The sequence below is a fragment of the Salvia miltiorrhiza genome, chromosome 7, assembly GCF_028751815.1.
Source record: "Salvia miltiorrhiza cultivar Shanhuang (shh) chromosome 7, IMPLAD_Smil_shh, whole genome shotgun sequence".
Taxonomy (NCBI): domain Eukaryota; kingdom Viridiplantae; phylum Streptophyta; class Magnoliopsida; order Lamiales; family Lamiaceae; genus Salvia; species Salvia miltiorrhiza.
Window position 1 is genome coordinate 47,521,897 of NC_080393.1, and position 8,675 is coordinate 47,530,571.

The following is an 8,675-nucleotide window of genomic DNA, read 5'->3' on the forward strand; positions in this document are numbered from 1 at the left end:
GACTGCTTTAATGTGACATTATGTGAATTTACGTGACTGATTGATTATGTGATTTTCGTGATGTGTGTCACTGTGACCGAGTTATTATGATTTTTATTCGAGACCTTAGCATTTGGAATTTTGATTAAGTTTCCAAAGCAAGTATGGTTTATTTTTATCGAGAAATCGAATGATGCCGGTTTATGAAAATTTTTCCAAGCATAATACTTTTAAATTATTTTTCCTACGAAGAGGAATATTATATTTGGGTGAGTGCACTAATAATAGTGCTATAATTATTATTTTGGTCACATGAATAATTATACTATGGTATTTTATTAATAAGTGACATTTCCATAGTTATTGTGATTTTTATTTAATCACCCTTCTCACACTTTATTTTAATTTCTCTACCATATGTTATATGCCTTAAATGACTAAGTATAGAGATTGAGAGAGTAGAGATTGAGAGTATATTATGGAGAGTGTAGAGATTAGAGAGAGATTAGAGAGAGAGAGATCATCCATTAATTATCAAATATTCTCCAAGATTTTGAAATCTTCTTTAAAGATATGCAAGATCAATTCAAATCTTGCAAAGCCAAACCTCTCTCTCCCTCACTACAATTTTCGGCCATCATCTCTCTCCCTCACACAATTTTCGCCCAACACACATACACTCATCTCTTTCCTTTATCAATTCCACCATTTTCCTCCATTGATGAAAACCTTCGAAGCTTCCTAAAATATTACCAAACACTTCAAATCACTCTAATATCCTTCATAAACATATTCTATACACTTTTAATCAAGAGAATCCTTGAAGAAGAAGCTCCAAAGTAGAGTGAGAAAGTGAGAATTTTGGTGAGAACTTGGGTAAGTGGCCATGTTTTTTTTTTAAATTCTTGCTTAAAGGATGTTGTGTGAGTGTATTCTTGAAAGATGAAGCAAGAAAATCACCCCTCCCTATTTTCCTTAATTTTCGAAAAATGGGTCTTCACCCCCTTCAAAAATTTTTCTTTTTCTTTTCTTGATTTGGGGTGAAAAATGAGAGTTATGTGATGTGTTTTGATGATTGATATATGTTGTGAAATATGTGTTATGAGATGTGAAACTTTGATGGAAGTTAGTTTACCCAAAAAGGGGAACTTTTGAGACAATGAGTTAAATGATGAGTTGATGAGGTAAATGAGTCTATGAGATGTACATGATGATGATTGATGGAGTAATTTGAGTATATGATGTCAATTGGAGTTTTTGATGTGGGTTAGTTTACTAAAATTAGGGATATGTGTATATATGCCCTTATTGGTGAATTGATGGTTTTGATGTGAGAATAATTGGTTAAAAGTGAAAGATCTATAAGTTGATTAAAGATTTGTATGTGTTTGTAAAAATTTCAAAGAGTTAGTTTAGTAAAAATTAGGACTTTCTAGTCTATGTGTTATTTAAGTGGTTTTGCTTGAGATGTATGTTTTTAAGCATGATAGTAGTGTTTTTGTGTTTTTGATTAAGTCTATTGTAGGCTAAATAAAATTTTGGCTTATTTTAGTTTGTATGAGTTTTGAGTTTTTATATGATGTGAGTTTGATGCTTTATAAAATGAGGTTTAATTGCTCTATGATCATTATGTGAACTTTATCCTTGTTTTGTTGAGAGTTTTATGTTGATATATGGATTTTCTATAAAATCTAGTTTATACGATAAAAAGAGAGTAAATATGTGAATAATGAGTTATATGATGTAAATGATCATATTTGAGTATTTGAGAAATTTCGAGCATGATATTGAAAAGGAATTTGTTAGATACGTTCGTTGAAATGTTTTCTATGAGATTTGAGTTGATGATGAAAGAAAAGAGTCGAGATTGTATATTACGAGTATTTTGATGTATTTGAATGTTTTTAAGTGCTTTAAGTGCTTAAAATGAGTTTTGATGAGATTGCATGGTTTAAATGTTGAGTTGAGCATGTTTGTTTGTGCGTATGTTTCGGAGTCGTTTTTCACGACGCGCTGACTCACTGTTTTCGAGGGGTTCTTGATACCCAAACACCCTGAAAATTTTATGGTAAGTATATTTGAGAGTCTTGAGCATACCGGTAAAATTTCAAGTCATTTGGACTTCGTTTGCTATTTTTATAAAATGTAAAACTAAAACTGCTACATTCTGCCGAATTGTTCGGTGAGTAGCCAATAGAGTCATCGTTTCCAGTAGCTTTCCTTAGCATTCTGGAACCCAAATGTTTATGGTTGAGACCTGAGTGTCTTAGCTAAGTTACCACAAAATTTCAGACCGTTTTGACAACGTTTACTATTTCAAAAAAATCAAACTTTTCGATTGCTAAAAACTGCCGAATATGGTAGACTGTAGTAAAACAGTCATATCTCCTAAACTACTTGGAGGTTTTGATCCTATTTTTTTTTAAATGAAACTAGACTCAAAGAGGTTTCTTTTGGTATAAGTTACGACCCCAGGAGAGTTCTGTACAGAGTCTGGTGAGGTTTTAAAGTTGCGTCAGTGCAGAGTAAAGCTTGTTTTCGACTTGTCTATGTGTGTTTTTAATATGCTTAAGTGTTTATACTTGTTTATGTGCTTGTTTGCTATGAGTTTGAGTCGAGTTGAGAGTTAAGTCGAGAATTGGACGTGTGAATCCTTAGAAGCCGAGTATACCTAGGGATTGAGTTATAACGGGTAAATAGACGTTGAGTGAGTAGTTAAGTAAAGAAGAGATTGGATGTAGAAATTGAGTTTCTGACTAAGGTTTGTTTTATCACATGAACCTTCAATGACGATGACATATGAAGGCCCGAGCGAGACGAAGAAGTAAGTTGCCTGATTTCTTTCCAGAATAAGCGAAGGACTTCAGGTGGGCAATATTTTGAGTATATGTTTATCATATGAGCTTTCTAAAATGATTTAATGATGTTATGAGATTATCAAATGATTTGAGATAAATGATGTTTGAGAACTGTTTGACTTGCCAATTTTTGATGTTGAGCTTGTATGTTACCCTCTACTGATGAGATGAGACGAATTCGGGTCCTGGACAGTTGATAGCTATCCTGCCAGGGCTAGTGTACACTGAGGTGACTGTGAGCCGTTGAGCGAATCGGCCGGTCACGGTACTTGAGAGGGAGGCCTACTTCTCAGTACCTTTGATGATGATGAGTTGTAGATGTGGTACATACATGTTGAGATCTTTGACTGCAGTCGTTTACTTATGATGTCATGATTATGAAAACTGCATGCACAGATTCATTTAATACTAACTTATTTCTGTGTATTGCTGAGATGTGGCAAGCTTCAAACTTATAGCTCTAAGAGCACCTTTCTTGTTTTTCGGCTTTTGCCCACTGAGTATTATATACTCATGCCCTGCATATATTTCTAAATGTGCAGGCTAAGCTGGGAGTGAGATTGGACTGGTGCAGATGGGGGAGAGTTTCAAATGATGTAAATTAAATTACTATTTTGCGTCTATGATAATAGAGTCTTGATGTTTGAATTACTTAGTTTCTTTTGGGATCAAGCAATACACTCACGGTTATGTGTCTTCATACATATAATCGGTTCGCCTTTTGCTGCGATACTCTGCAAATTATGCTTCCTTATGAAAAATGAACTATACCCGTTTTGTTTTTGTTCGTGAAATTCCTAATAATTAAAAAGTTATGACAATGTTGACGATTTTACCCTTGGGCTAATTTTATAAGTTTTTCCTTAGCATGCTTTTACGTGAGCTTCCGCATGACGTTCACCTAGTTCTTCTTATCTTTTATTCTTTAAAAATAGTCGTATCGATACTCGTACCCCGCTATTACTAGTGTCGGGTTTTCGGGCTGCGACAAAAGGTGTCCCTACCTGTACGTAGTCTCCTGGGAGGATGTAGGGCCCTAGAGGGGCGCTGCCCCACAAGGTGAAACAGGCCTGGAGCTCCGCAATGAAACTAGGGAAGTCTCCCACGAGGTCGTGGTAATCCTCCCAGCGAAAGATGTAGTGGGCAGAGATCTGCCTAGCCCATCCCTACCACTCAGAAGGTAACAGGAAGATCAACCTCAGGATGCCGTCATACCCTGACACTCCGTGTGCACTTGCCTCGACCCAGTGTTTGTGAAAACCTGCGAGGAACTGTCCGAGGTTATCCCCGTGACATGGGGCATAAGTGCGGTAGGACCGCTCGACCTCCTCTGGACTAGCCCATGGGGGCAATGGTCGTCATCGAGTAAAGACAGTCCTCGCCATCTAACCAAAGAAGTTCTATCATCAACTCAAAGTAAAACGTGACAAGTAACTTAAAACGATAAGGTTCCAAACGTCTATACTTGGCAATCAAGAATCGGTTCGAAAATCATAACTTGTAAAATCTAGACATCACAACATCATCTAAATCTAGTTTTCAAGCACATGTCATAGAGGTCCTTAATACTTAATCACAGATTAAGAATTCGACAATCATCATAAAGTTCTAGTGTTATTGTCTACCGATCTTAAGGCTTGTCATGCGATGATGATGTACTCTCCTATGTTCCATCGTGAGAGTGAGTATGTATTTATCTTAATAGTTCTAAGTTCTTGTGATTCATACAATAATCATACTTATTCATGCTTCATGCATTTCAAGAAATTAACTTAATAAAACTTGAAAGCGCTTACCATAACCTCCGTTGAGCGTGACGAGATGTAGTGCCAAGCTTTTGTCAACTAGTTCATGAGCATATTGAGTTACTTAATCTAGACTCAACTTAGAAGGAATGATTAGTACTCAAGGCAGAAGAAACGCTCTGATACCATTCTGTCACGACCGCACTTGCTAAGGATAGCAAATTCGGGGAAACCGCGACTAGGGGAGGGGATTTAGGAGCGGGATTAGAAAAGGGGCATGCTTAGCTTCTTGATGACTCGACTTTGTATAAGGGAAACAATCGAAATGACTAGATATTAACGAAGGCCACAAGGGGACCGTACAAAATATGATCCAAAATGGGTACTCAAGGAGTTCGAGTACATTGTTAAATAATACATATTGTTTGACAAATGACATAATATCTTAGCAAAAATCAGTGTTTGCAGCGGAAAAACAACAATTCGAGTATATGTATGAAGACATATACTCCACTCTGAGGTTCTCGTCCTAGATTGACAAAAGCTCCGCTTGTACACTACATCCCCGATCACAGCTCAACCTGCACATTTAAAAATACATGCAGGGCTAAGTACGGGAGTACTTAGTGGACACTTGCCGAAATTTACATACATGCATAATATTTTATTGTCAAGCCTTTTACAGTAGTAAGATACGAGGGTTTTCCTTTAAAGACTCGTATTTACCAAAAATAATATCATTTCTTTCATCAATAACCCGCGCAGGCATTGAAATATCATTAATTACCATATCAGTAACTCGTGCCGAGAGAGAGGCCTCCCTCTGCGGACACTATGATAGATGACTCACGATCATAAGGGTGTACACTAATTCCGAAGGGATTTGCGGTCCCATCCAGAATCCGAATTCGATTATCATCAGATAGGTAATTAATAACAAAACATAAGGCATTTAGGCATTGACAATATCATTCAAATTCATAAGCATAAAGCCATAACAATTCTATAATATGGTTTTAGTTTATACGTAAGAAAGCCCACCTGGTAGTGGAGACTCACGACTAAGCCTTAAACTCTTGCGTTCAACCTTGATTTGGAAAAGAAATAACGTAAGGTCTTAGTCCGAGGAAATTCTCAAATAAATGAGGATACGTAATGTAATTATGCATGGCTCATATTCCTTTATATTAAACAATTAACCCAACTAGGTTCCGTCCCATGAAGTCAAGTAATTAACTACATTGATTCGTTCTCATTAGGGTGTTCTAAACTGTCAGTAAAACATAATAATCTCCCTTCGTGAGCAAGGGAAAGAAAATAATTAAGATTTAAACACCCTAGGTTCTCTTCTCTCTCTCTCTCTCTCGCGGTCTGCTCTGCTTTTTCACTTTCTGCTCTGGAGGTCAGCTCTGGCCTCTAAGTCAGCTCTGGCTGAGTTAGCTCTGTGGCGAAGTGATTCCTCTGGCGAGGAACGATTCCTCTGGTGAAAGTGATTCCTCTGGCAAAGTGATTCCTCTAGCGAGGAACGATTCTTCTGGTGAAAGTGATTCCTCTGGCCAAGTGATTCCTCTGGTGAGGAACGATTCCTCTGGCGAAGTGATTCCTCTGGCGAGGCGATTCCTCTGGCGAGGTGATTCCTCTGGCAAGGGGATTCCTCTGGCGAGGCGATTCCTCTGGCGAGGCGATTCCTCTGGCGAGGCGATTCCTCTGCTCTGGCCATTCCTCCGGTCTGGCCATTTCTCTGGTCTGGGAAGAGCGACGGGGACTCCAGTTTCCAAAACCAAAATTCTCCGTCCTTATCTCGCCTCGATTCTCACTCGTATACAGACCTTAATCTCTACCTATGTGAGCATGCTGTGATTATTCACGTTCGTCTACGTTTAAAGCTAAAGTTCTCGTCGTTCATCAAGGTTTCAAGTTGTAGGTTCCACAAAAATGTGACTTAACATGCTTTTTGTTCATTCGTTTACAGCCCATAAAACATGATTTCTGCGAGTGTGATTTATGCCAATTGGAGTCGCAACAGAGGTCGAAGGTTAGCTTGATATATCGCGTGCTTTGGTCAGGTAAAGAACGATGGTTTCTCTCTCGCTTTTTCGAGCGTTGAGGTGCAAACTGAAAATGAAATGGCTGCTGTTCTTAGGCCGAAAACAGGTGGAAAGAAACATGGCGAGGGGAGGAAAATTAAGCCGAGTTTTTACCTTATTCAAGTCGGCAGCAAGAATCTCGCTCTACTCCCCTTCGTGCAAGGCTTCGAGAGAGATGAAACTTCTTGCTGTTGCTGCTGAAAATTCTAAGTGTTGAAAGGAGAAAGGGGTGGCTCAAGGATTGAAGAGTGAATTTATACATGGAGCTCGGTTGATGTGCACTTGAGTGCTAAAAGGAGGGCATTGGTTGTAGTACTGCATGGCGTGGGATGGGGTGGAGCAGGTGAGGTGATGGGAGGCCTTTCAGCTGCCCAGCCATAGGGAAGAGCTGTTGCTGCAGCACCTTTCCCACCTTTTCATTTCTTCCATTTTTTCTTCTTTTCCTTAATTATGGCGTTGGCAGGTGGCAGGATAGGGTGACGTGGGCGGTGATGTGATCTAAAAGAAAAAGATCTAAGTAAAACCCTCCAGTGTTGGTTTCTCTGTATTAGAAATACTGGTTTCGTGTTTGCTAAAATCGATAAATGCTAAATTAACCTTAAGAGATATAAAATGATCACAGCCGAAATAACTTTAGGACAAGTTATTGGTTTATGCTGCAGTATAGATGGAAGTAGTTTGTCTTAACTACTTGTCTATACTGGTACGTCATTACATTTTGATAGGACCACAGTGAGATGTATTCTTCTGTCTGACTTAAGTGAAGAATCAAGATCTCGGTGACTTAATAGTATCTTAATACTAATAAGTTTTCAAATATATATGTTAATTCGTATATCACTTTGACTTACTATGGGTGAGAGTTATATAGTAACTTGAGTACTCTGTATCTTGGGTGATAGCGGTTAATATATGATATTTGATTATCTGTATTAGTAACCGTATCCGTATAGGATAATGACATCCCCTTAAGGAGCTCAATAAGGTTTATTGCGTTAAACCCTGCAGGTTGATTAAGTTCAGGCGCAATTATAAGGTTTGAGTGGTACTGCTTAAGGATTATAAAGAGATTAATTAATTTAAGCTGTTAGAGCTCTAATTAATTAATGGATGTCGGATATTTTAAATACGGAGATTTAATAAGTCTAAATACAATCCTCGACTCATCACTGGCAATAAAGGGGTAAGTCAATATTGGTTCTCTAGTGGAATGAACTAATATTTATAAATTAATTATGGTCTGGGCTGCCATAGATAATTAATTTATTTGAGGCCCATCTTCATTCCTTGTATCTGGTCCCTGGACTGGCCCAAAGTCTCCTAGCCCTAGAAGAAGAGAAAAACGCCTCCTACACTAATTCTGTGCCTACACGTATTTATTTTATTATAAATACAACTGTGAGCTCTCTGGAAAACACACTGATAAAATTAGGGTTTTGAGAGCTGTGTGGGGCGCAGGAAATCGTGTGGAGCATTCTCTCTTGGGACTTTCATAGAACGTTGTCCATCCAACGGTGAAAGCTGAGCGGGATACAGTTCAGAATATCTGAGCTGGAGTCAGATTTTCGCAGGAAATCATGTTCTGGCAGTGTCCGAAGAACAGCCATAACTTCCTCTACAGAAGTCCGATTGAGGTGAAACAGGCGGCCACGGAAAGCTCTTTCGAAGACAAAGATGTCGTATTTCTTCACAGAATACGATTGAAGGTCGTTTGAAGGGTCGAACAGAGCGTTGAAGTTGGCTGACCTGTTCAGCGACGGATTGACGAATTCTTAGGAATTCTTCAGGTATTTTCTAACTCCAACGTGCAGTTGTTAAATTCATAGGAGCATGTTAGAGATTAATCGTTGTATGATAAATTAATAATATTCCAAGAAACGATCTTCGGGGCAAATCGAGTATTAATTCAGTTTAATATTCCTTCAATTGGTATCAGAGCCCAGGATTAATTTCTTGGCTCTATTATTGATTTATGTACGATTAATAATGTGCGTTGTTTTTACTGC

At 38.2% G+C, this 8,675-nt stretch overlaps 1 long non-coding RNA gene across 1 annotated transcript; it reads left to right on the top strand.

Annotated features, from left to right (window-relative positions):
- The first annotated feature begins 592 nt into the window (after nucleotides 1-592).
- Nucleotides 593-3,621, top strand: LOC130992835 (uncharacterized). The gene is made up of 3 exons (XR_009091425.1): nucleotides 593-855; nucleotides 2,785-2,846; nucleotides 3,380-3,621. It is a non-coding gene; the product is annotated as an uncharacterized LOC130992835 (long non-coding RNA).
- The last annotated feature ends 5,054 nt before the right edge of the window (nucleotides 3,622-8,675 follow it).